Raw genomic sequence first — 7612 nt, 5'->3', positions numbered from 1 at the left:
AAGTTTTGGCAGTTATGAATAATGCTGCTGTAGGCATTCATGTGAAGGTTTTTATGTGGACATAATTATTCAAATCATTTGGGTAAATACCAAGAAGCATGATTACTGGATTGAATGGTAAGAGTATGCTTAGTTTTGTAAGAAATTGCCAAATTGTCTCCCAAATGACTTTGTAACTTTGCATTCCCACCAGCAAAAAGCCAGAGTTCCTACTACTCCACATTCTCACAGCATTTGGTGTTGTCAGTGTTCTGGATTTTGGCTGTTCTCATTGGTATGTAGTGGTATCTCATTTTAATTTGTGATTCACTAATGATATTTGATGTTGAGCATCTTTTCATGTTTATTCGCCACCTGTATATATCTTCTTTGGTGAGATGTCTGTTCAGATTTTCCCCATTTTTTAATATATATATATATTTTCAGAGGTTTTAAATTTATTCATTTGTCAGAGAGAGAAAGAGAGAGAGGGAGAGAGAGCGTGCACAAGCAGGGGGAGCAGCAGGCAGGAAGAAGCAGATTCCTGGCTCAGAGAGGAGCCCGATCCAAGACTTCATCCCAGGACCCAAGATCATGACCCGAGCCAAAGGCAGACGCTAAACTGACTGAGCCACCCAGGCATCCTGATTTTTTTTCCCATTAAAATTTTTTTGTTGCTTTTTAAGAGTTCTTTGTATATTTTAGATGCAAATCCTTCATCATACATGTGTTTTGTAAAGATTTTTTTCTCCTATTGTATGACTGGTCTTTTCATTCTTTTGACAAGCGTCTTTCACAGAGAGAAATTTTTAAGTTCAATGAAGTCTAATTTACCAGTTTTTTCTTTCATGAATCATGCTTTGGTATATCTAAAATGTCCCTGACAACCTAAGGCTACCTAGATTTTCTCTTATCTCCTACATTATCTCTGAATTTTAGAGTTTTGTTGTTTATCTTTTGGTCTTTGGTCTGTTTTGAGTTAATTTTTACAAAAAGTATAAGGTCTATGTCTGGATTCACTTTTTTGTATGTTGATGTCCACTTGCCCCAGCACCATTTGTTGAAAAAATCGCCTTTGCTCCTTTGTCAAAGGTCAGTTGACGGCATGTCTGTGTCTATATCTGGGCTATTTCTGATTTTCATCTTCTACTATTTTCACTTGCCCACTAGAAGCCTGAGGTGTATTCTTTATTCTCTTTTCTCTCATAAATCCTGTGCTAAGCACTTCACACTTATTATTTAATGGAACACTACAATAATCCTGTTCTATTATTAGAACAGGATTAGTTAATCTCACATTAATAGTGAGAACCTGAGTTCAGAGACAGCTCTATTTATATAAATAGACTGAAACATCTTTATTCTTAACCCCCGTGACATATTACCACACGCAGCTCACAAGCAGCCAGCCAACTGGACTTCAGGAAACGAACCCTCAACCCTTACGCTAATTTCTACATATATTTTGAAATCATAGTGTCTCTTCAACCTTATGGCCATCGTATTAATTCAAGCACCATCAATTTTCAGAAAATTTACTAACAATACTCTCTTAATGGGTTTCTTGCATCCAGTCTGGCTCTAGTCCAGATTGTTATTTCTTAAACACAAATCTGATAACACTAAACATAAAACCATCTCATGGCTCCCCATCACCGCTTAAGAAAGCAGACATTCCAAAATATGTTTACAACTCCCCACTCCATCCAAATCTCAAATTCTGCCATAACGATCTGTTTGTACTTCTCCACGGCACTGCCTATAGACTTAAATCTGCACCTTTCTGCATGTGGGCCCATTTGCCACTGACGGTTTTTTCTGTTTCTTTGTCTGACTCTTTTCCTTCAGGTTGTAACATAAACATCAGGTCTTAGTAGCGTTGCCAGATTTAGCAAATAAAAATAAGAATACAGGATACCTAACATATTGCATGATCATACTTATATTAAGGAATTATTCACTGTCAAAAATTCAGATGTAACTGTGTGTCTATTTTATCTGACTCCCCTATGTCCTGGGGAAGCCGTGTCTGTAACCCCATCACCTAAGATTGGGTTAATTCCTACTCTGATCTGTTCCCATAGCCTCCTATGTGTACCCCCCTCACAAGACTCACTTCCTCTCTATTATTCATGTAATACTTCCATCTCTATCACCATTCTTAAAGACAGAAGTTGTATCTTTTCCAGCAGGATGTTTCCAGCATCTTGACATCCCATGCTTGGTGCTCAACAAATGTTTGTTAAGTGTTTTTAAATAAATGGATTCAACACATTTCATTCTAACCCATTGTCATGGCAGTTGCTGTTAGCTGTATGTACTATGAAGATATATTTCACACCTAATTTTGATACATCTAGTAGGGATGGCTTTTTGTATTTAGCTTTGAAGCTCTTGGTTTAGAATTTTGTGAAATTACATAAATTAACTTTCAAGTAATTCCTGGCCCACTTCATGTCTTCTAACCATAGAGACAAAAGTGTGCCCAGTGCAGTGGTAGGCTGCCATCTTGACAGCAGCAAGACAGTGCTCTCCTCTGCTTCCCAGAAGCTGGAAGTGACGACCCAGATGACAAGTGTTGCTCATTTACCTCATCTAAGGGGGAAAAATCATTACTTTCAGTATTAGTCATCTACATTGATATTTGTTCTCGATAGTGTTTCAAGGAACACTAATTTCCCAGGCTGATAGTAGGCTTTCTTCAAATGCAGACATATGGTTAACTTTGGTTTTCAGCTGGGTAGCACAAGTTTGAATAGATTTCTGTCCTCTAGGAGTTTTCAGAACTTTTAACATGTAAATAGTGAATCTTCAGGAGGTGATATATAACACAGGGGATTTTGCTAATCTAACTAATCACAGAGTCTTTTTGTTAGTTATCACCTAATGTGGAAATACTAATGTAGATTTTGACGCTCTCCTCAGGGTAAATGAGTATATCGACCAGATTTTATTGTTAAAAACAGGCTCTTTGGAATGCCTGACTCAGAGATGTGATGATATAATTTATCTAGTAGACCCAGCTTTATTAGGTCACATTCATCTGTTTTGAGCTAGAGCTCCAAGAAGTTTCCAAAATAAATGTCTTCAGGATTTAGTGTATATAAAGTAAAGTTTGTATTTGACACAGAAATTGGTAAGCTCATAAGGAGCTATGGAAAATCCTAGAGCAGTTATATATAATTCAGATTGCTGAATATTTAGTATTATTGGATTTTAAAACAAGAACTTCAAAGGTAAGATACACTTCTCACTAATGAAAAGCACATGTGATATGGCTGAAGTCCCTCCACCCCCCATAGGCAATAGTCAGGGCCAAGCTGGTGTGTGATCAGAGTACTGGGCCACCTGGGAGCTGCAGTTTGAGGTCCCTACCTTCCACATCATACTTAACTCCATTATTTGAATGAGGTTGTTATCAGAGGGTTAATATATATCATGTTGTATCTGAAAGGTGGCACATCACCTGTTAACCCAGAAGTAAGCATGAATTTGTTCCTATTATTGTTAAATACTATAGCACTAAGATTTAATAATAATTTCCATTTGCTTAAGCGCATATGCCAAGTACTATGCCAGTTGCTTTATGTGATGATTGTGACAGCAGCTAATACTTGTGAGCACTCAGTGTGTTATACACAATGCTGAATTTTCTATTTGCGTTATTTCCTCTAATTGCTTCAACAACTCTTTGAAATTGACCTCACTATCTATATCCATCTTCCAGATGATGAAAATTCAAGTGACTTACTCAGAAGGTATAGTAAGCAGCTCTGAGATGGGTTTGGAAATGATCTCTGTCTGCCACACCTGGGTGACTCAGTGGGTTAGGCAGCTGATTCTTGATTTTCACTCAGATCCTGATCTTGTGGTCAGGGGCTCAAGCTCCGCAGGGAGTCCCACTGTCAAGCCCCTGGTGGGACTCCATGCTGGGTGTGGAGCCTGCTTGGGATTCTCTCTCTCCCCTCCCTCTGCCTAGTCTGACCGGAGGTTGGCTGGGTCTGCCGGTCACGGAGGAGCCTCGCGGAGAAGTGGGGTCCCACCCACCGCCTCCGAGTCTCTCAGAGCTGGTCCTCTACACCGGCTTCCTGCTGCTCTGTTTTGTGAGGTTTTCCCCAGAATCGCTGCGCAGTCTTTGGCCGCTAGGTGAAGAATTCAGGAAGGGCTCAGCTGGATGGTTTATTTTTGTTTCTCTGCCAAACCGGCTTCATCACTCACAGGACAAGGCCTCAGCACTTCTTGACATCTCTCTGCAAGTGATGCCATACCCTTCAGGACACCCCACATGCTTTGGGTTTCTTACAGCCGGTCATTGTAATTCAGAACTCCCTGTTTTGGAATCACAAGCCAGGAAGTCAGAGCCTAGTCCTCTTGGTGCCCCAGCCTGTGAAAGAGAAGGCTTTTTAGTGGCAACTGTATTGGCCTGGGCAGCAGGGGGCATGGTTCCAGCCCTGTTTCTGACCCCTTTCTGGCTTTCTGGCCTTGGGAGGATCCCCATCTGTGCAACTGGGAAAAAAAACAAAAACAAAAACCAACCAAACAAACAAAACTTCTCTCTCTCTCAAGAAAAAAAAAAAAAAAAAAAAAAAAAAAGAAAAAAAAAGGAAGAAAAGAAAGGAAGGAAGAAAGAAAGAAAAAGAAAAGAAATGATCTTTCTGTCCTGTGTGTCTGCATTCTTAAGCAGCACTATGCTATTATAATGTACATTATGTACATGATGAACATGATGTAGATATCCTTAATACCTTTTTCTTGTGGAAGAAACTGAGGCTGAGAAAAGATATTTACTTTGCCCGGAACATTGAGGGACTAGGTACTACGAAAGTAAGCAGAAGCACCAAAGGTAAGGTCTAGGGCAGTAAGAACACAGAGTTTTTGGCTGTGCGGAGAGGTGAGCAGAAGTAGAACAAAAACAGAGTTGGATGAATCCCAAAGGGCAAAATGTTCTTCCTAACAATTCTGTTTCAGATTTTAAGGAACATCTCCAGCAATTTAAACTTGGTGATACTTTCTATCTAATTTACCAACTGTATAAATAGTAAAATAAGTTTGATGTAATATGATTTTTTTTTTTCTGCTAAAAACATTAGGAAATAGACCACTTGAGGTCAGGATAACACCAAGAAGAATTTCCCAGCACTAAAATGAACCACATTGCAAACTCTTTCTAAGTGCTTCGCAATGTCCTGAAATGGCTCCATTTACGTGAGGCTTGAAAAACCAAAGGGGCCTCTTCTGAACTTTTCAACCACAGAGAGGAGTGTGCTTTAAGAAAATATATCCAAAGTGATATAGCAAGTTCTGGATATAAGTTGGTGAGTCTCTTTACTTAAAAACAAGAGTCAATAAAAGATATTCTTCCTGTTGAAAACCCAAAGAGTACAATCTTCAGACAGTAAGCTTCTGAAAGCCATAATAATGAAATATTATATATTTAATGTTCTTTACTTTCTGTAATTGTTTTTTTTAATTTCTTCCATTATTTAATGATATATGTACTATATCATTAAAGATCTCATGATTTCTTTTATGAAATGTCATCTTGAATGACTGGGTAATATAGATGGATATTAATAAAAATAGACACTTAGTGATCTCAGACATTCAGCTAAGAGGTTTTGGAAAACAGAAACTAAGAATTTGTCATGGTTGTTGCTTGATTTCAAACAATCTCCCTTTCAAGCGAACTTCCCTTAGAGAAAAAGTTGTTCCAGTTCCCACAGCCCAGGTGCAGGTGAGGTTATTAATAACAGTTGTTATATCACAAAGGTCAATTAAGCAAATTATTATTCTGCTAAGCACTTCATCACGAATTTTCAGAATCACTCCCACAAGGCAGCTATCATTTTTATACCCAGTTTATAGATGAGGAAACTGAGGTTTAGAGAGAATAAGTAATTTCTCCAAAGAAAGACAGCTAGTTGGTGGTAGAGCCCGGCTTCCAACTCTGGCAACCTGACTCCACAAACGAATGCATGTAACCATTATGGTCTATATGGTCTTGCATGGAAAGAGCATTGTTGGGAAACGAGTTCTGACATGACTCTAACCTTAGTTTCCGTGTCTTGGATTCCTCAGCTGTAAAATCAGGGGGTAATCTAGCTGACCCCTAAGATCCATTGAAAATCTAATGTTCTATGATTCCCTCTAATTGTTTTAGCAAAACCTTAGAGAAATGACTCCTTGTGCAATGTCCAAAATGGATTATATTATAAATGGAAAAAATATATAGAGAATGAATGGTGATTTATGAAAGGGGAAGTTAAAATCATACATATTAATAACGTATGAAGTACAGTGAACTCATTTAATGTTCCCTGTACATATGAAAAAATTGCTTTTACAGATGCCTTTGGCAACTGCATACCTAGACGGTGGAACTTAAACCTGGAAAACATTTACTTTTTTTGGTTTTGTTTTATGTATTTGAATTCAGACAGCTAATATGGAGTGCCCCTTTCTCAGTTATATTCATAACTAATGGTGAATTAGAAAAATTTTGCCATAGAGACATTAACCCCTGATTTCTAAAATGTGCTTGTCTGATTTCTTGGGTGTGACCAAAGGACTTTAGTCTTTGTTTGGATTTTCAAGTGAACTTTTCCTCTTTGTAACTTCATCTTCCATTTTTATTAACCAGTCAAGCATGTTTTACTTTACACTGTGATAAGGGGATCAGAAACAGCTTCCCCACATCTAAGACGATCTTAATCAATTGCAAGGAATACATGAGTGGCATGGTGTGGAAGCTTCCTGCCTTGAGGAGGAAGAGATCTCCTCTGGATTATTACTTTTGATTTCATTGATAGAGGGAGAAAATTAGGTAACCTTGAAAACAAGATACTTTTGATTGTGAACCATTTTGAGAGTCCATAAGGTAAATTGTCACCCCCCCCACCCCCCGACCTTTAACTAACCTTTCGCTTTTAACATATGTTTTGAAGTGCCAGCCATGTTGATTTCCATGGCTGTTTGGGTACAAGTTTCAGAGAAACTTACTGCTTCCATGGCTTTAATCACTTTTTTGAACTTTGAATTGTAAGCATTTAAGATGCTCTTAGGACTCACAGGAGACTGGCTAAGTGGAACCGACTACAGGAGCTTCCCACAAGATGTGCTAAGTCGTCCCTCATTCAGCAAGATAACTCTGAAGTCTTACTAACGGGGATACAAATAAGTAGCATGCACTCCCTGTTCATGTGGTGAAATGCTGATTGAATCGTGCAGTCGATTGGAGATCTTGAATTCCTCTTTGTGGCACAGCCACAGGTAGGCCCACTGGTTTCTGGGGTGTTCTCCAGGTCATTTCAGTGTGAATCAAGCCATTGTGTGCTGATATTTCTGTCTTTTAATGCCATAAAGAATGAGAGATGAAAAAAAATAAATGTAAAGTTAATGTGATAGGTAACCGACATGGCAAAAATGAAAGCAAAGTATCAAAGGTTCATTTTCTTACCCTTTCACTGTGGCATGATCTAAAAATGCAAATGTGCAATTAATCATAAGCATGCATAAAATGGTCTTCGAAAGAAGAGACTAGTAAGTCTTAAACACATTGGATTCTCTAGCTTTCTTTTTGTCTCCTGTTAAATAACTCTAATTCTTTTTTTCCCCCATATTGTCTTTGCTCCCA

The sequence above is a fragment of the Martes martes genome, assembly GCF_963455335.1.
Source record: "Martes martes genome assembly, chromosome: 8".
Taxonomy (NCBI): domain Eukaryota; kingdom Metazoa; phylum Chordata; class Mammalia; order Carnivora; family Mustelidae; genus Martes; species Martes martes.
Note: the sequence above shows the minus strand (reverse complement) of the source record.